The sequence below is a fragment of the Oryctolagus cuniculus genome, chromosome 12, assembly GCF_964237555.1.
Source record: "Oryctolagus cuniculus chromosome 12, mOryCun1.1, whole genome shotgun sequence".
Classification (NCBI taxonomy): domain Eukaryota; kingdom Metazoa; phylum Chordata; class Mammalia; order Lagomorpha; family Leporidae; genus Oryctolagus; species Oryctolagus cuniculus.
Genome location: NC_091443.1, coordinates 113,510,379 through 113,532,002, shown reverse-complemented (window position 1 = coordinate 113,532,002; position 21,624 = coordinate 113,510,379). Strand labels below are relative to the sequence as shown.

At 41.2% G+C, this 21,624-nt stretch overlaps 1 pseudogene; it reads left to right on the top strand.

Annotated features, from left to right (window-relative positions):
- Positions 1-10,817: 10,817 nt before the first annotated feature.
- Positions 10,818-16,470, top strand: LOC100343116 (CLIP-associating protein 2-like; annotated as a pseudogene).
- The last annotated feature ends 5,154 nt before the right edge of the window (positions 16,471-21,624 follow it).

The window sequence follows — 21,624 nt, the reverse complement described above, 5'->3', positions numbered from 1 at the left end:
AAAAATCAACTGTTTTTAAACAATTAGAACTTAACAGAGACATTAAGAGAACACAATACATTACTTCAACAGAACACAAAATATATTTTTGTTCATCCAAAGAATCGCAAATAAAACAAAATAGTTAGCACATGGAATTATAAGAAAGCTTGGAACAATTTTAACAGAGTTAGAACTAAGGAAGAGAAAATAGTGTACTGGAGCTAGTTAGAAAACTGACAGAGTCACTAATTTAAAAAAAAAACTATTAAAAAATATAAAAGGCAGTTTTAAAAATAGATTTTAGGGCCAGTGCCACAGCTCTCTAGGCTAATCCTCTGCCTGCGGCACTGGCACTCCAGGTTCTAGTCCCAGTTGGGGCACCTGATACTAGTCCCAGTTGGACCTATTCCAGTCCAGCTCTCTGCTGTGGCCCGGGATGGCAGCGGAGGATGGCCCAGGTGCTTGGGTCCCTGCACCCAGATGGGAGACTGGGAGGAAGCACCTGGCTCCTGGCTTCAGATTGGTGCACTGCTGGTTGTATCGGCCATAAGGGGAGTGAACCAACAGAAGGAAGACCTTTCTCTCTCACTGTCTAACTCTGGCTGTCAAAAAAAAATAAATAAACAAATAAATAATAGATTTTAACACTATTTCAGAATACATACTAACACTATTTAAGAATATATAATAATATATACAATGCAAAAACCTCATTGGTTTAACAGGTTTTTTTTTTTTTCAGAGTTAGACAGTGAGAGAGACAGAGAGAAAGGTCTTCCTTTTCCATTGGATCACCCCCCAAATGGTCGCTACGTGCTGATCCGAAGCCAAGAGCCAAGTGCTTCCCAGTTCATAAACTCCACACATTCATTAGGTCTTAACCTCCTGTTATTGCTCCCCATCAGAGTCAGGTTTTTCTGTTTGGCTGAGAGCTGGCTCAGCCCTGAGCTGGTGCAGCTGTTACGTATGTCCAAAATGGTGCCTGCTGTATTGTTTTCTCCACTTTTGTAAGGTGAGTAGAGAGAGAGAGAATAGTGTCCATACGGGTCCATTTATTTATTTATTTCTCTCCTCTAGTTAGCCTGGTGAACTTTTCCCCATGGGGCTTCAACCCTCATTCTCTCTAGACCCTTCCTGCTGCTTTTCCTCCAGTCTCTTGAGCTACTGCCTCACCTCCCTTTCCGCGCTGGTGCATAGACTTGGTGACTGGGGACCCAAGCCATTGGCATCTGTGCCCTCCACATAGGTCCACCATGTCCCACTAGTTCTGGAAGTTTCCTCTGCTCTTTTTCCTCTAACTCTTCCCTGAGACTACAGTATCTCCACTTTTATTAAACTATCTTTTCTTAGACTATCAGTGTGCTCCCTCCCTAATCCACCATCTTGGAGCACTCCCCCAATAAACATTTTTAACACAGGTTTCCAACAAAGCGAATGAATGAAAACATCACACATTTTGATGAAAAAACTAACATATTAATGAAACTTATGTAATCAAGCAAGACAAAAAAGTAACCACATAGAGACCCAAACTGGTCAGACTATAGATTCATGTAACTGTTAACATTGCTGGTTTGCTCCTTAATTGTTGTGTCTCATGGCTTGTAGATTTTCCTGTGACTGCTAGCATTTATAACACTCTGTTGGGCTATGTTTTAAGGAAAGCCAACATATTTACCTTTCCTTCCTACTGAATTCCTCCCAAATTATCGGAATTTCTGATTTTCATGACAATGTAATTATTTTTAAAACTTTATTAAAACAACATGTTCTGTTCATAATAAAATACAATTTAAAATATTGATATGTCTAAAACTATACAGAAAACACTTGATTTCAAGGCCTTCCAGCCTTTCAGTGAGTAAATAAAAATGATCATTTCATAACAGCTCTTATACTTCTTAACAGCTTTTAAAAAATCTAAGAGTTTCTTGCTTCAGCTTGCTCTGTTAAAGCAGTTTCTAATTCTGAGATCAAACTAAAAGAAATCAACTTTTCCTACTGACTTTGGAGGTCCAATTTAATATGACTAGAGTTACATTTTTTTATGTTTTTTTTTTTTCCTGGTACAAACTTGATTGGTTGTACTGTTGTTAGTCTGTTGTGTTTTTTATTTGGAGCTTCAGGCAGGTCACCTGTCAGCTTTCTACAAACTCCCAATTCAAAGGCAGACAATTCTGGCTTGATGTTTTGACATGATGGCACCTGCCCACCCAACTGAGTAAGTTAATTTGAGAAACTGACTGGGGAATAGTCTATGTTATGTCCTAATTTTTTTCTGTAGCATGCACTGCTGTTATGTCCTTGGGATGCAAGGTTCCACTCCACATTTTGTACTCTGCACCTCACACTTAGGTACTTCTAGAAGTGGAGGCACACATACCTTGTACAGTGAGGATACCAGAAATGGCAGAATGTTGAGAAGCTGAACATCAGAAGATGAAGGTATCAAGTCCCCACAATTTACGCCCTTAACCCTTTATCTGCTTGTCTCAAATTGCAATGAATATCCTGATAACCAACAGGTCCACTGGCTTGGCTTGCTGTCCAACACCCTGTTTTTTAATGACTTGTTTCCAGATGACTTTTGTCTATAAACATATATATGGGGGGGGAGCCAAGATGGCGGAATAGTGAGGGCACGCACCAATAGTCCGGGAAAATTTAGTTTAATAAAAGGGGAGTTACGGTAGCCTCAGAAAAAAGAACCAGGAAAATATTGCAGAGGAAACACTTCTGGATCCAGTGGCTGTGAATCGGAGGACCTACTGGGAGAACAAGGTCGCCCACCGTGCGGAAGCCGAGCCGCGGAAGCCGAGCCGCGGGACCGAGCTGCGCAAGCTGCAGGGTCTGCGCGCCAGTGCTCGAAGGGGAGTGTGTGCCACACAGACAACAGTGGGGAGACTTGGGACGTCCAGGGCTCGGAGTCCACACATCAGCGCTGGAAGGGGAGCGGACCTGCGTGGAGAGCGTGGGAGCCCACAGTTCGGGACACCAGCGGCAGACTCAACACACCAGCACTGGAACGCGAGGTGAGCCGAACCTCAATAACCCGAGACACCAGCAGGCAAGCGGAGAGAGGAGACTAGAGGGAACGACCCCCGGCGGGGGGGGGACTTCACCAAGCTAACTGGAAGAGAGAGAAAAAAAAAAAAGGTGACTGGTACGGACACGGGTTTCTCTCTCTCCACTCACCTCTCAAGGGCGAGCAAGACAAAGAGCAGGCGCCTTCTTGGACATACGTCATAAGCAGAGCGACCTCAGGTCTGCACCAGCCCTGAGCCTAGCAGAAAAACCTCACTCTGGGCGGGGAGAATTAACAGGAGATTAGGACCTAGTAAATTTGTGGTGCTACTGAACTGAGACTGTGAAAAAAGAGACGGTGGGGGAGAGAACTCACGGAATTCACGTGAGCACTCTCCAGAGACGCTACAATTCCATAATTTTGGCAACCCAGTGGGAGACTGAAGGAGAATTTGAGCCCACTCTGAGGGCCAAACAGATTCCCTGTGTGGTCCTTGGGAAAGAGCTTCCGATTTCTGGCTCCTGCGGGTATATCATTTGCCTGCTAACTACCTCCAACTTCATTCAGCTGTGCAGAATAACTTCCCTTTTGAATCAAAAAAAAGAGAGAGAGAGAGAGAGAGGTTTACCACGCCTAACCTGGGAGTGTCACCTTTGGCACACCAAACAGAGCTCTCAGGCCACACCCATCTCAAGCCCTAAGGCTCCATCAAAAACAGATAGTCCACTTAATCTAGAGTCATAGTATAACAAGAAAAAGCACCACAGTGAAGAAACCAAATATCTCCAATATGCCAAATAACAAATGCAAAAACCAAGGTAATAAACACAAGGAAGTCACGATGAAGCCCTCAAATGAAAAAGACACCCCAATTCAAGATTATGAGGATGATGACATAGAAGAAATGCAAGAAGCAGATCTCAAAAAATTGATAAGAACATTAAGAAGTTCTCAAAAACAAATTCTTGAACTACAGAAATCCTTAATGGACAAGATAGAAAATCTCTCTCGTGAAAATGAAATATTAAGGAGGAATCAAAATGAAACGAAACAACTAGTACAACAGGAAACTGTGATAGTGACTGAAGTGAAGAATTCAATAGATCAAATGAAAAACACAATAGAGAGCCTTACAAACAGAATGGGAGAAGCAGAAGAGAGAATATCGGACTTAGAAGACAGAGAACAGGAAAGGATACAGTCAAACCAAAGAAAAGAAGAGGAAATTAGAAATCTAAAACATATTGTCGGGAATCTTCAGGATACTATTAAAAAAAACCAACATTCGGGTTCTAGGAGTTCCTGAAGGCATGGAGAGGGAGAAAGGATTAGAAGGCCTTTTTAGTGAGATATTAGCAGAAAATTTCCCAGGTTTGGAGAAGGACAGAGAAATCCTAGTACAAGAAGCTCACAGAACCCCTAATAAACACGACCAAAAGAGATCCTCACCACGACACATTGTAATTAAACTCTCCACAGTGAAACATAAAGAAAAGATCCTAAAATGTGCAAGAGAGAAACGTCAGATTACTCTCAGAGGATCTCCAATCAGACTCACAGCTGACTTCTCATCAGAAACTCTACAAGCTAGGAGGGAATGGCGAGATACAGCCCAGGTACTAAGAGAGAACAACTGCCAGCCCAGAATATTATATCCTGCTAAGCTCTCATTTGTGAATGAAGGTGAAATAAAGACTTTTCATAACAAACAGAAATTGAAAGAATTTGTTGCCACTCGTCCAGCCCTGCAAAAGATGCTTAAAGATGTGTTACACACAGAAACACAGAAACACGGTCATCAATATGAAAGAAGGTAAAGGAAGGAGACCAAGGAAGGAAAGCTCACAGCAAAAGATCACAGGGAATTCAAAGCATATATTAGAACTTATCTTTGGCAAATGGCAGGGCAAAGTTACCACTTATCATTAGTCACATTGAACGTGAATGGCCTGAACTGTCCAGTTAAAAGACACCGATTGACTGATTGGGTTAAGGAACAAAACCCATCTATTTGCTGCTTACAAGAAACACATCTTTCCAACAAAGATCCATACAGACTGAAAGTGAAAGGCTGGAAAAAGATATACCATGTCAACAGAAATGAAAAAAGAGTGGATGTAGCCATCTTAATATCAGACACCATAAACTTTACCACAAAAACCATTAAGAGAGACAAAGAGGGACACTACATAATGATTAAGGGATCAATTCAACAGGAAGATATAACAATTATCAATGTATATGCACCTAACTACAGGGCACCGGTTTATCTAAAAGATTTGTTAACGGACTTAAAGGGAGACTTTGACCCCAATACAATAGTACTGGGGGACTTCAATACTGCACTCTCAGAAATAGACAGATCAATAGGACAGAAGATCAACAAGGATACAGTAGATTTAAATGACACTATAGCCCAAATGGATCTAACAGATATATACAGAACTTTCAATCCTACAGCTAAAGATTTTACATTCTTCTCAGCAGTACATGGAACCTTCTCTAGGATTGACCACATACTAGGCCATAAAGCAAGTCTCAGCAAATTCAAAAGAATTAGAATCATACCATGCAGCTTCTCAGACCATAAAGGAATGAAGTTGGAAATTAGCAACTCAGGAATCCCTAGAGCATACACAAACACATGGAGATTGAACAACATGCTCCTGAATGAACAATGGGTCATAGAAGAAATCAAAAGAGAAATCAAAAACTTTCTGGAAGTAAATGAGGATAACAGCACAACATACCAAAACTTATGGGACGCAGCAAAAGCAGTGTTAAGAGGGAAGTTTATATCAATAGGTGCCTACATCAAGAAATTGGAAAGGCACCAAATAGATGAGCTTTCAATTCACCTCAAGGATCTAGAAAACCTACAGCAAACCAGACCCAAATCTAGTAGGAGAAGAGAAATAATTAAAACCAGAGAAGAAATCAACAGGATTGAATCAAGAAAAACATTACAAAAAATCAGCCAAACGAGGAGCTGGTTTTTTGAAAAAATAAACAAAATTGACAGCCCATTGGCCCAACTAACTAAAAAAAGAAGAGAAAAGACCCAAATCAATAAAATCAGAGATGAAAAAGGAAATGTAACAACAGACACCACAGAAATAAAAAGAATCATCAGAAATTACTACAAGGACTTGTATGCCAGCAAACAGGGAAACCTATCAGAAATGGATACATTCCTGGACACATGCAACATACCTAAATTGAACCAGGAAGACATTGAAAACCTAAACAGACCCATAACTGAGACAGAAATTGAAACAGTAATAAAGGCCCTCCCAACAAAGAAAAGCCCAGGACCAGATGGATTCACTGCTGAATTCTACCAGACATTTAAAGAAGAACTAACTCCAATTCTTCTCAAACTATTCAGAACAATTGAAGAAGAGGGAATCCTCCCAAATTCTTTCTATGAAGCCAGCATCACCTTAATTCCTAAGCCGGAAAAAGATGCAGCACTGAAAGAGAATTACAGACCAATATCTCTGATGAACATAGATGCAAAAATCCTCAATAAAATTCTCACCAATAGAATGCAACAACACATCAGAAAGATCATCCACCCAGACCAAGTGGGATTTATCCCTGGTATGCAGGGATGGTTTAATGTGCGCAAGACAATCAATGTGATACACCACATTAACAGACTGCAGAAGAAAAACCATATGATTATCTCAATAGATGCCGAGAAAGCATTTGATAAAATACAACACCCATTCATGATGAAAACTCTAAGCAAACTGGGTTTGGAAGGAACATTCCTCAATACAATCAAAGCAATCTATGAAACACCCACAGCCAGCATCCTATTGAATGGGGAAAAGTTGGAAGCATTTCCACTGAGATCTGGTACCAGACAGGGATGTCCACTCTCACCACTGCTATTCAATATAGTTCTGGAGGTTCTAGCCAGAGCTATTAGGCAAGAAAAAGAAATTGAAGGGATACAAATTGGGAAGGAAGAACTCAAACTATCCCTCTTTGCAGATGACATGATTCTTTATTTAGGGGACCCAAAGAACTCTACTAAGAGACTATTGGAACTCATAGAAGAGTTTGGCAAAGTAGCAGGGTATAAAATCAATGCACAAAAATCAACAGCCTTTGTATACACAGACAATGCCATGGCTGAGGAAGAACTTCTAAGATCAATCCCATTCACAATAGCTACAAAAACAATCAAATACCTTGGAATAAACTTAACCAAGGACGTTAAAGATATCTACGATGAAAATTACAAAACCTTAAAGAAAGAAATAGAAGAGGATACCAAGAAATGGAAAAATCTTCCATGCTCATGGATGGGAAGAATCAATATCATCAAAATGTCCATTCTCCCAAAAGCAATTTATGGATTCAATGCAATACCAATCAAGATACCGAAGACCTTCTTCTCAGATCTGGAAAAATTGGTGCTGAAATTTATATGGAGGCACAAGAGACCTCGAATAGCTAAAGCAATCTTGTACAACAAAAACAAAGCCGGAGGCATCACAATACCAGATTTCAGGACATACTACAGGGCAGTTGTAATCAAAACAGCATGGTACTGGTGCAGAAACAGATGGATAGACCAATGCAACAGAATTGAAATACCAGAAATCAACCCAAACATCTACAGCCAACTTATATTTGATCAAGGATCTAAAACTAATTCCTTGAGCAAGGACAGTCTATTCAATAAATGGTGCTGGGAAAATTGGATTTCCACGTGCAGAATCATGAAGCAAGACCCCTACCTTACACCTTACACAAAAATCCACTCAACATGGATTAAAGACCTAAATCTACGACCTGACACCATCAAGTTACTAGAGAACATTGGAGAAACCCTTCAAGATATTGGCACAGGCAAAGAGTTTCTGGAAAAGACCCGGGAGGCACAGGCAGTCAAAGCCAAAATTAACTATTGGGATTGCATCAAATTGAGAAGTTTCTGTACTGCAAAAGAAACAGTCAGGAGAGTGAAGAGACAACCGACAGAATGGGAAAAAATATTTGCAAACTATGCAACAGATAAAGGGTTAATAACCAGAATCTACAAAGAGATCAAGAAACTCCACAAAAACAAAACCAACAACCCACTTAAGAGCTGGGCCAAGGACCTCAATAGACATTTTTCAAAAGAGGAAATCCAAATGGCCAACAGGCACATGAAAAAATGTTCAAGGTCATTAGCAATCAGAGAAATGCAAATCAAAACCACAATGAGGTTCCACCTCACCCCGGTTAGAATGGCTCACATTCAGAAATCTACCAACAACAGATGCTGGCGAGGATGTGGGGAAAAAGGGACACTAACCCACTGTTGGTGGGAATGCAAACTAGTCAAGCCACTATGGAAGTCAGTCTGGAGATTCCTCAGAAACCTGAAGATAACCCTACCGTTCGACCCAGCCATCCCACTCCTTGGAATTTACCCAAAGGAATTTAAATTGGCAAACAAAAAAGCGGTCTGCAGCCTAATGTTTATTGCAGCTCAATTCACAATAGCTAAGACCTGGAACCAACCTAAATGCCCATCAACGGTAGACTGGATAAAGAAATTATGGGATATGTACTCTTTAGAATACTATACCGCAGTAAGAAACAACGAAATCCAGTCATTTGCAACAAAATGGAGGAATCTGGAACACATCATGCTGAGTGAAATAAGCCAGTCCCAAAGGGACAAATACCATATGTTCTCCCTGATCGGTGACAACTGACTGAACACCAAAAAGGAAACCTGTTGAAGTGGAATGGACACTATGGGAAACAGTGACTTGATCAGCATAGCCCTGACTGTTAATGAACAACTTAATACATTATCCCTCTTAGTAGTTTTTTTTGTCTGTTCTACTTAATATGACTGGTTTAATTCTGTAATTAATACACAGTTATTCTTAAGTGTTGAAATTTAACTGAAATGTGATCCCTGTTAAACATAAGAGTAGGAATAAGAGAGGGAAGAGATATATAATTTGGGACATGCTCAAGCTGACTTGCCCCAAATGGTAGAGTTAGAAACATACCAGGGGACTCCAATTTAATCCCATCAAGGTGGCATGTACCAATGCCATCTCACTAGTCCCAGTGATCAATTTCAGTTCACAATTGATCATAATGAAAGGACTAAGAGTCAAAGGGAGCACATAAGCAAGTCTAGTACCTGCTAACACTAACCGATAGAATAAATAAAGGGGAGAGTGATCCAACATGGGAAGTGAGATACTCAGCAGACTCATAGAATGGCAGATGTCCTAAATAGCACTCTGGCCTCAGAATCAGCCCTAAAGGCATTCAGATCTCGCTGAAAAGCCCATGAGAGTATTTCAGGCATGGATAGCCAAGACACTCTGGCAAAAGATCTCTGTGAGTGAGATCCCAATGGAAAGAACAGGTCTTCAAAGAAGGAGGTACCTTTCTCTGAAGGGAGGAGAGAACCTCCACTTTGACTATGACCTTGTCTAAACAAGATAAGAGTCGGAGAACTCAGAGGGCTTCCATAGCCTTGGAAACTCATGACTGGAGCATAGGGAGATTACTGATGCCATAGACAGGAGTGTCAATTGGTAAAGTCAACAACAGGAGTCACTGTGCACTTACTCCTCATGTAGGATCTCTGTCCTTAATGTGCTGTGCATTGAGATTTAATGCTATAACGAGTACTCAAATAATATATTTCACTTTGTGTTTCTATGGGGGTGCAAACTGTTGAAATCTTTACTTAATGCATACTAAACTGATCCTCTGTATAAAAAAAAAAAAAAAAAAGAAAAGAAAAGAAACTATCAACTCCCAACTTGACTCTCACTGGGATTAAACATGACAATAGGTCTGATCTGATTTCATCATTAAAAAAAATCATCTATTATTTTTCACTTTATGTTTCTGTGTGGGAGCAAACTGTTGAAATCCTTACTTAATGTATACTAAGCTGATCTTCTGTATATTAAGATAATCGAAAATGAATCTTGATGTGAATGGAAGGGGAGAGGGAGTGGGAAAGGGGAGGGTTGTGGGTGGGAGGGACGGTATGGGGGGAAGCCATAGTAATCCATTATTCGTACTTTGGAAACGTATATTCATTAAATAAAAGTTAAAAAAAAAAAAAAGAAAAAACAAAAAACAAAAAAAAAAAAAAAGAAAGTAAATACAAGGAAAGGGAGTTGCTATATTCTGTGAGGATGGTAGAGTTTAAAACAAAGATGCATCTAAAACTTTGGGGAGGAAAGTAAAGATGAGAAAGCCTGGCCACTCCTCCAGTATTGTGCCCACTGTGGCCCTGTCCTAACTAGTTTTCAGTGATGCCCTTGCAACACTTCCATCTCCCATGTCTCTGCCTCCCTCTTCTAAATCACAGTACTTATTACTGGAAGTTCAAAACCTTCATTCCAGTACCTGATGTATTATTACAGCTCTGAGTCTCCCAAATCATTTTCAAAACTGCATGCAACTCTGGCCTTCAGTTGTAGATGGAGTGCCGAAGCTCAAAAGAGAGAAGGTTGAAAAATCTGTGAACACTGAGTGGCCATTGTTCACATTAAAGCTCAGGGGAACAGACCAAGGCTCTCTGCTCAGCCTCATTACTGATCTCTCGCCCCTGGCATTCCTGTCTCAGTTTGGACATCTCTACACAGCCTCTTCCCTTCTCCCAGTGTGAAAACAATGTCCACCACAGGGGAGTTTGCTCAGGACATTCTGGAAATTTCCCAGCCCCCTACACTAGGAGCTAACATGCTGGGGGACTGAACAAGGCCTGGAGAGCACAGGTGACCATAGCCTTAGGCTTTTCCATTGGCTGCCTTCATTCAGACTCACTCTCCCCAGAGGCCCTGAATGACTATAGGACTTTTTAACTATGGAAAGAAAGAACACACAAATGCAGTAGTAATGGGAGCATTGCTGAAAGTCTCAAAAAATTTTTAAACATGTGAAATAATTATTTTCCCTTGACACTTTTTTTATGAAATTTGCTAGATGTCTGACTTTCTGAAGCCTAATTAAATATAAAAATCAGGGGCTGGTGCTGTGGCACAGCAGGTTAAAGCCCTGGCCTGCAGTGCCAGCATCCCGTGTGGGAGCCAGTTCTAGTCATGGCTACTCCTCTTCCAATCCAGCTCCCTGCTATGGCCTGGGATAGCAGTAGAAGAAGGCCCAAGTCCTTGGGCCCCTGCATCCACATGGGAGACATGGATGAAGATCCTGGCTCCTGGCTTCAGATCGGCACAGCTCCAGCCATTGTGGCCATTTGGGGAGTGATCTAATGGAAGGAAGACCTTTCCCTCTCTCTCTCTCTATCTCTCTCTGTAACTCTACCTCTCAAATAAGTAAATAAATAACATCTTTTTTAAAAAATCAAAGCTTAAAGTTAACTTACAAATAAATCATTTCAAAAAATACAAACAATAAAGGCAGCGATGTTGTGCCTTTCCCCCTTTTAAACCCAACACCTACAGTTCAAGCTAACTCAAACTTCAAACAATAAATTTCACTGCCTAGCACAGAAATGTCTCAGAAGCGGGCTGGAGCTCAGCAGGTGCAAGTTTGATTAGTTTGGGGGTAGCTGGGCACCTGGCACTGCTCCCACCGCCTGCCTAGCCCCAGGAGCCACACCTCTGGGGCACTTTCTGTGGGTTCCCAGTGCCTACCCACACTGGAGGCTGGGCAAAAGTTGGCCCCTCACTGGCTGCAGCCAAGGAACCCCATATCATGGAGTATTTCAGTGCCCAGGTGTTGCAGAAGGATGTTGGCAGCAGGTTGCAGGTCATCCAGGAACTCCTGCTGTATCTCAATACCCCCAGTGCCATCTCGGACCTGGAAGATGACCAGAGCCACCTGGCCAAGATCATTGATGCGCTCATTGGCTGGGTGAGATCGAGCAATGATCAGGTATCATTAATGGGATTGGCAATTTAAGTGCCTTTTTCATAAATTTTCAGCACAATTTAAATCTTACACAGCAAAGATTATTGAAATTTTAATAGAATGGAAGATGTCAAAAATAAGGTTTGAGATGAAGCTCAAACAGTGATATTGAAGTTCATGAATGAAGTAGCACCACCTATGTGTGTATGGGGACTGTTGGCTTCAGTTTTTAAACACGAGAATTTTCTATCTCAACAAGGTATGTGTCTGTGTCTTATTGAAACATTAAACAATTTTGCGACTCAGCCATTAGTCCTCATCAAGTTGGTATAACATTGTGTGTCCTATTTGGAGATTCTAATAGTCAAGTGAGAGAAGCTGCAATATTGGGTATAGTGGAGATTTATAGACATGTGGGAGAGAAAGTGTGAGTAGATCTTTAACAAGAGGAATTCCTTCTGCTAGATTAAAAATGATCATTTCTAAATTTAAAGAAGTGCTAAATCCAGGTGGTATGATTTTTGAGTGTCTGCAAACATAAACGCTTTGATGATGAAAAAATCAGGGGATGGAAATAGACCATCATCAGCTGCTTCAGCCTTCAAGGTTCCTGAACCTAAAATGTCCAGAAATCCTGTTAACAGTGCAAGGAAACCTGGTTCAGCAGGTGGCCCTTAGCTTGGAGATGCTTCAAAAGGAGGTGCTGGAGCCATTGACGAAGATGATTTTGTATTCTTCCTTTTTTTTTTTTTTTTGACAGGCAGAGTTAGACAGTGACAAAGAGAGACAGAGAGAAAGGTCTTCCTTCCCTTGGTTCACCACCCAAATAGCCGCCATGGCCAGCACACTGCACCAATCCAAAGCCAGGGGCCAGGTGCTTCCTCCTCGTCTCCCATGCAGGTGCAGGGCCCAAAGACTTGGGCCAGATGAGGATGATTTTGTAAAAGCTTTTACAGATGTCCCTTCTATTCAGATCTATTCTAGTCAAGAACTTGAAGAAACATTAAATAAAATCAGGGAAAGTTTGTCAGAGGACAAACATGACTGGGATCAGCGTGCCAATGCACTTAAGAAAATCTGGTCACTGCTGGTTGCTGGAGCTGCACAATATGATCACTTTCTCCACATTTATGCTTGTTGGGTGGGTCATTTAAACTTGCAGCTAAGGATTTTAGATTCCAAGTGGTTCAGGAAGCTTGTGTTACCATAGCTGGAACAGACATGGCAACTTCTGGATGTTCATCATTCAGAATACACATGTGTCCAGACTTGTGCCTTTAATAATATGCAATTGCACATCAAAGTCAGTCTGTGAGGATAGGTTCATTTGAATTTTTAGATTTCTTGCTGCAAGAGTGGCAGACTCATTCCTTACAAAGACATGCAGCTGTCTTGGTCAAAAAAATTAAGGAGGGGGGCTGGTGCCATGGCGCACTTGGTTAATCCTCCACCTAAGGCACTGGCTTCCCATATGGGCACCAGGTTCTAGTCTCAGTTGCTCCTCTTCCAGTCCAGCTCTCTTCTGTGGCCTGGGATAGTAGTGGAGGATGGCCAGAATGCTTGGGCCCCTGCACCCTCACAGGAGACCAGGAGGAAGCACCTGGCTCCTGGCTTCAAATTGGTGCAGCACCAGCCATAGCAGCTATATGGGGAGTGAACCAATGAAAGGAAGACCTATCTCTCTGTCTCTCTCTCACTGTCTATAATACTACCTGTTAAACAAAAGTATTCATGCCTACTTGAAGAGTTCCAGCAGTGTTGAATCTCTCCCACAATCAGACAGGTCCTCATCTAGCTCACAAGAAAGTTTCAATTGCCCTTTTTCTTCCAAATGGTCTACAGCAAATCTGTCAGCTGTGGCTGGAAGAGTATCAGCAGATAGCAGCAAAGCCAGTTCCCTTCCAGGAAGTCTGCAGTGTTCACAAAGTGACATTGATGTGAATACTTTTGCTGGTGCCAAGGCACATCATGCTTCTGGGCAGTCTGTGCAAAGTGGGCAGTTGGGTGCAGGTGGGTGCAGGTGCGCTGAATCCAGGTTCCTATGCTTCCTAGGGCAGGTGAGAGCAAAGCTTTCAGCACCGCATTCTGGCATGGGAAATGCCAAGATGGATTCTAGAGGACAACGCTGAATGAAAATGGTCTCCAAATCACAGCCTGGTAGCCAGTCGGGGTCTTCTGGAAGAGTTCTGTCCACAATAGCCCTCTATACTGTGAGCTCTGGTGTTCAAAGAGTCCTGGTCAATTTTGCCCTAGTGCAGAAAACAAACAAGGTACCAAGAGGCCAGGGATGTAGCAGAGATGCTAGCCCATCAAGACTCTGAGTTGCCCAGAATAGTCATATTCCTTGACCAATGTGAGTCAGGGATGCAGCTGGGAAGAAAATCAAGAGAGCAACCAGGACACAAATCCTGTTTGATTTTTCAACCCCTGGGTCTGGGGTATGGGATCAGTCAATCAAGCTGACCGTCATCTTCAGTCAGTGATATGAGAGTCCTGAACACAGGTTCCAATGTGGAAGAGGCAGTAGCAGATGCCCTGGAAAAACCTGCTCAAAGATATGAATTATATGGAATGTTTTCAGATGATGATGCCAACAGCAATGTGCCTAGTGGTTATTAAGAAGGCTTATATAGTTCTCAAAATGGTAGTAGTCCAACATATATGAGGCAGATGGAAGATGCTGCAAAAGTCCTTAATAGATGTGCTAGTTCCAATTGGTCAGAAAGGAAGGAAGGACTCCTGGGCCTGCAGAACTTATTTAAAAAAAATCAGAGACCCTTAAGTCGAGTTGACCTGAAAAGATTATGTGAGATTTTCACAAGAATATTTGCTAATCCTTATGGCAGGATGTTCAACATGTTTTTGGAGAGCCTAGTGGATCTGATACAGGTCCACAAGGATGATCCTCAAGATTGGTTATCTGTGCTGCTCACACAACTAATAAAAAAAGAAATGGGTGCTGACTTGCTTGGGTCTGTTCAGGCAAAAGTTCAGAAAAGCCCTGATGGCACCAGAGAATCTTTTCCAATTGATCTTCAGTTTAATATTCTAATGAGATTTACAGTTGACCAGACCCAAACACCAAGCTTCAAGGTGAATGTTGCTATACTTATATACATAAAAACTATAGCCAAACAGATGGGCACAAGAGATTTTATGAATTACAGTGAAACTTGCCTGGCAATGTCTCAAGTTATCATTTGGCAACAGAACCCAAATGTTCTGATGTTCGGAAGGCAGCACAATCAGTGCTGATTTCTTTATTTGAACTCAATACACTGGAGTTTACAATGTTATTAGGAACTTTACCAAAATCTTTTCAGGATGGTGCTACCAAGCTTCTTCATAATCACCTTTGAAATACCAGCAACAGAATGCAGAATTCCATGGGGAATCCTTTGATGAGGCCAACACCATGATCGCCAGCCAACTAGTCCATTCCTCTTTCTTCTCCTACCAGTAAATCACAGAATACATTATCTCCAAGTGCATTTGAGTATGATTCAGAAAATATAAACTCTGAAGATATTTACAGCTCTCTTTGAGGTGTCACTGAAGCAATACAGAATTTCAGTTTCTGTAGTCAAGAAGATATGAATGAGCCATTGAAAAAGGATTCTAAAAAAGATGATGGTGATTCAGTGTGTGGTGGTCCTGGTATTGCTGACCCAAGAGCAGGAGGTGATGCTACTGACTCAAGCCAAACAGCTCTTGATAATAAAACTTCATTGCTCCATTTGTTGCCTGCTCACTCCTACTTATGCTCTCAAGACTGTAATCCACACCATTCTTAAGATAGCATCAGTCCCTTCAACATTTCTACACTCAAGGAACCCATGTTTGATGATGATGCTGCCCAATTTCCTGATGATCTTTCCTTAGAGCATTCTGACCTAGTTGCAGAATTATTGAAGGAGCTGTCTAATCACAATGAACGTGTGGAAGAAAGAAAGATCACCCTCTAAGAACTCATGAAAGTGGAATAGGAAAAATCTTTCAGTGTTTGGGATGAACATTTCAAAACAATATTGCTTTTATTGCTTAAAACCCTTGGAGATAAAGAGCCAACAATCAGGGCTTTGGCATTAGAGGTTTTGAGAGAACCTAAGGCATCAACCAGCAAGATTTAAAAATGATGCAGAACTGACTGTAATGAAAACATTGGAAGCACATAAAGATCCTCATAAGGAGGTGATGAGATCTGCTGAGGGAGCTGCATCAGCATTAGCTACTTCCATTACTCCAGAGCAATGTATCAAAGTGCCTGGTCCTATCATCCAGACTACAGAATACCCAATTAACATGCCTGCAATCAAAATGCAAACAAATGTGATAGCGAGAATGTCCAAGGAACCCCTTAACCGACTTTTGCCAGAAAGTATGCTAGGCCTAATACAGGGTTATGATCACTCAGAGAGCAGTGTTCAGGAAGCTGGTGTCCTCTGTCTGGTGGCTGTTCATGCAGTGATTGGTGATGAGCTAAAACCACATCTTAGCCAACTCACCAGCAATAAAATGTTTGTCATCTTTGCATCAAAAGTGCACAGAGAGGTTCAGGAGGAATTGATCCCACTACTGATATTTCTGGACAAAGTTAATGAAGCTCATCAAAGTGAACCAGGTCTCTACTGAAAAGGACAGACTACCCTCATTAGTGAAAAGGAACACTCAAAAACATCTTTTGGAGCTTAACCATTGTTTCCTAGTTTTAGAACTTCATTTTGTTTCATTTTCTACTTTCTGTAATGGAGGACTGCCCTCAGCCTGCATGTAACTTTTAGAGTAGTAATTACAGATTCATGAAGAAGCAGTATTTTTTTTAAGATTTGTTTTATTTATTTGAAATACAGAGTTATAGAGAGAGGCAGAGACAGAGAGAGAGGTCTTCCATCCACTGGTTCACTCCTCAGATGTCCACAATGGCCAGAGCTGCGCTGATCTGAAGCCATGAGCCAGGAGCTTCTTCCACGTGGATGCAGGAGCCCAAGCACTTGGGGCATCTTCCACTGCTATCCCAGGCCATAGCAGAGAGCTGGATTGGAAGAGTAGCAGCTGGGACTAGAACTGACACACACATGGGTTGCCAGTAATGCCAGAGGATTAACCTACTATGCCACAGTGCCAGCCCCAAGAAGCAGTATAAACATCAAAAAGTACAAAGTAATTTGTTTTATTTGACAGGTAGAGTTATAGACAGTGAGAGAGAGAGAGGAAGGTCTTCCTTCCATTGATTCATATCCCATATGGGATGGCAGCGCGGCAAGGTGGAGGATTAACCAAGTGAGCCATGGCGCCGGCCCCAGTACAAAGTAATTTTTAACCTAATTCATCATTTCACATATTTGTAGTTCTTTGTCTTCCCATTAACCTTTGCCAATTTTATGATTATATAATTTTTTAAAATCCTGGTTAAACAGGAATGCTTAAGGCTTTAAAAGTTAACACTTTCAAACATTTTTTGCCTTTATTCCACTGCAGAATAATATTTTTATTCCTACTTTGAGTTTTGTCCTGTATCATGTCCTATGCTAGAAATACTTAAATGATGTGAACTAATGCAGGACTATATTGAACTTCAACAGGCCTCTGTTTGTGATGGTGATACATGTCATTAGTTGCCACTTCTTTAGGGTGATCTGTAGTTTGAAAACTAAGACCTCAAAGAGAAATGTTACAGAATCATCTAGTTCTGTGCAACTGATATTGCTTGTTGGTTATTGATCTTTCCATTTTTATTTAAAACCATGTCCTTTCTATGATCTCTTAAGAAAGCTGCACCAAATCATCTCCCTGTTGTTTTCTTGATATTTTTGAAAATAGGTTTTATTGCAGGGGGTTTTCTTTGTATCTTTGTTACGAATGGTACCTTTTTGTATTTATTAAAATCAAATTCACTTATGAATAAACTTGATCATGGAAACAGACCAAAATAAATCAAGTGCAGGCATGTCCATGACCATGTTCTGTTTTGTATGTAATAAACTAATTATTGAGACATGGGAGTTGACCAGCACCTTTTCGTTCAGTTGTGGAACATGGTTTCCTGTTACCATGAAATTGTCTTACTCGAAAACGTTGATCCTGAGGAGAGAGAAGATGGTGCCAAAGCTGTCTTCAGATAATGTGCTCAAATTTTCTACCTCTTCAGGGCTGATATTTCTAACTGAACTGCTGCCTATAGTGTCTTTTGGAAAGCTCCTTCAAGGGTGATTTTCTATTAATTTTTAACAAATTTTTTAATCATGTTCTGTGACACCTGTTCTTTTCATGTGTAGCAAAACTTCAGAAATTACCAGTTTTGATGAAAGGCCAAATTATGTCACTTGGAACCAGGATGATAATGGTTTCTCATCTTGACTTTTATTATTTTTGTAAATCCTAACATAAAGCAAATTTGACTTGCAAGGCAAGTAGCTATTAGGGAAGCAATTTGACATTGTTACAGAATTATCTGTACTTCATTTAATTGAAAAAATGTAGAAACATATGTAAAGAATTTAGACAAGTGTACTGAATGGATGACATCCTAGGCTTTTCCCTCTCTTTGTTTCTCTTTGAGCAGCAGGAAAAATGCTTCTCTATGTCCTCTCCCATTACCTGTAACAGTTTTATTCTCTAATGTTAATTACATGGTATATTTATAGTTCTAAGCTTACTGTTGAGCATATATTAATTAATTAATTAATAATACTGTGCATAACATTACTTGAAAATTTAATAATGTGTCCTAGCTATTTTTTCTGTCTTACTGTGAAATATTTTTAGTAGAAGGTCTTATAGCAGTGGTACTCCCATGAATTTTTAAGTGAATCTGGGGAGAAAAGATTCACCAGGAGCACAACTACAATCCAGTGTACATAGATGGCTGTATACATATGCACATGTTACACCTTATCTTTAGGAAGAAAAGATATTTTAAACATTGAAATATTATAAACATGTAAACTCAAAATTGCTTCATGCACCATGATCTCTGCTGTATTTTACATTCATTGTAAATCAAAATATTGGTTTAATTTTAACCTCTGCTTTAGGATTCTTCTTTAACTACTGTTGATAGTTCAGTAGAGTGGCTCAAGCTGGATGATAATTCTGCCACTGGATCAAGCACCTGGCATTGAATAGCAGACACTCAAGAAGTGGGTGAACTATGTAATAGAAAAATATGGTTTACAGTGTCTAAGTGAAAGCTAATTTATATAAGCATTAAAAATAATGTTTAAAGTTACATATTTTCAGTTGATAAGGCTATGATAAAGTTATTGCTTATTCAGTTCACCATGTGCAGTAAACCCTTACCTTGTTCATTCTAGAAACATACTTCGATGTCAGCTATCAAAGAATCATCACAAAAAAACTGTTGTTTAAATTTTTCCTTCTTTTTCTCAGCCAACCTAATTCAATGTCATTCATTTACTGCACTGCTCTAACTAATGAAAAGCATGTCATTCCAGGCTGCTTTGTGTTTCACTATGGAATCTCTAGGAGAGGAAAAAGGCCAGCATCCCTTTGAAAGGCAGATTGCACAGCAGAGAGTTGGACTGGAAGAGGAGCAACTGGGACAGAACCGGTGCCCCAACCGGCACTAGAACCCAGGGTACCAGTGCTGCAAGCAGAGGATTAGCCTAGTGAGCCGTGGCACTGGCCATAAATTGGCCTTTAAATTGTAGGAGATTAAGGTAGTATACTTAAATCTCCAAACACAAGCCCTCAAAACAAGACATGCTGTCAGTTAGGAAACAGGAGAAAGCATGAAGCCACAGTCAGACCAGTTTTATTTGGAAGACTAAAACCTGGGAGGGGCTCCCTCTCAGGTGAATTTATGAAAGAGAGTTGCCAGTGAACACATAGCAGAAAAAAAAGAACACCCTCCCTTGCAGACTAGTGGTTTATAATACAAAGGGGCTGGAAGGGACTTGGAGGTTTGAGCCAAAGCTGGGGGCTGCTGAGACAGAGGAAGAGTTTGGGCTAGTTTTAAAGGTCCTTTGAGATAACAGCATGAGATGGGAGGGGTTTAGACTGAGGCTGGACTGTGAGGCTGAGCTGAGAAGGGGCAGACAGCTTGGGAGGAGATGGAGAGCTCTCAGACTGATATGAAGAGTCTTCAAATAGTGTTGTGTCCAATAGGCCTGTTAGGGCAGGAATAATCAATGCAAGGTGGGATTGTATTAGCAAGGTAGAGAAACAGGGGACTGCTTGTTATGTAAGTGAGAGGTTAACATGGATTTAAGGCTTTTTGTCCTGGCTCCATCACTGTGCATGAAAAAGTCAGAATAAAACAGACTTTGATGAAGGCAAGCTCTGGTAGAAACTTTGTAATGAAAATTTAGCCAATTACTACCTATTGCAGTTCAGATAGATTTTAGTCTTTAGCTAAAGAGATTCATGTTTGGTGCCTTTCAGCTGGGAACCTGAGGAAATGACTAACAAAGGTAAATGCAATAGGAGTGGCCAGAGACTCCAGTAGACACAATTTTGTGCTCCACCAGGGCAAAATCCAGCCCTAATGATGAAACTACAAATCCCAATGAGTGGCCACACACATAACATGTTTCAAGTCTGCAAGGAGTACTTATATTTTGCAAGAACTTTCTGTAAAGCCTCACACTATGTGCATGCCTATGTTTGTTTTAAGGAAATATTATTTGCTGGACCTTTTGCAGGAAGGACAGGCAGAATGTTAGCCACATGAGTCCCTTCTTCACAACTTCCAACATGACTACTACCACCAATTCAGATTTAAGAAGTCAGCTGCTAACCTTGGCTGTGCATCTTGGGGAAGGGGCAAATGGAATGTACTAACTGCTATCTCTTTGCTCTGTTTCTAGCCTGCAAACCTCTCCTCCCCTTCTCTAGTAGTCCCAGCTAAGAAGTCAGCCAGTTCACTCACTCACCAGTCTGTCTTGCAAACCCTATGCCCTACTTTCCCTGTGTCAGACCCTCAGATCATGCATGTGGGTGAGCACATTGGTCAACACCCAGTGTTGCACATACTCTGTGCACTGTGACTCACAACCTGCATACATTAACCAGAATCTCATCTGGTGGCCTCTCAGCATTACCCACCCAGGTTGTTGTGCTCAACCCAGGCAAAGCTAAGCTTAGAAGAGCATAAGAGGAAGAACATAGGATCAGATCAGCCCGCTTTCCCAGGGCCCCTGCCACATCACCCCCTGAAAATGCCATTGCTATGGCAACTTTCCAACCTTGCAGCAGTGCTTCCTCCTTCCTCTGACTTTAGGTCTCCATGTATCTGTTGGCCTCAGCAGGCACTCCAAGGGCAGGCTCAGTCCATGCATGCTACGGTGCTGGCCAGACAGAGGCAGGGATAGCTTAGACTGCTGCCTACCACTTATTCCTAGTGTGTTAGTAGCTGTAGCCAGCACCACAAGGCCACAACTCATAATACACCTTCTGAAGTGTTAAAATTGTATATGTGCGGGTGTAAAAAGTTAAGCTTAAGCTTACAGGTTTAAACCTTCCTGGTGCAGCTGTGAAAATAAGACAGAGTAAAGTAGCACCTTGACAGTAGGGACTCCATTTTGGAGCACTTGAGACTGCATTCTGGGAAAGCAACACCCCCCCCCCTACTGTGAGACTCTGGTCTGAAACTATGATCTCAAATAGTCAGACATTAGCAGTGCACAACATCACCCTTGGCAGAGCACAAAAACCCCCTAGCATGATTGCTCAAGCTTAAAAATAAAAGGGTTGCACTTGGGTTACCTAAGCTAATAATGAAAATGTGATTT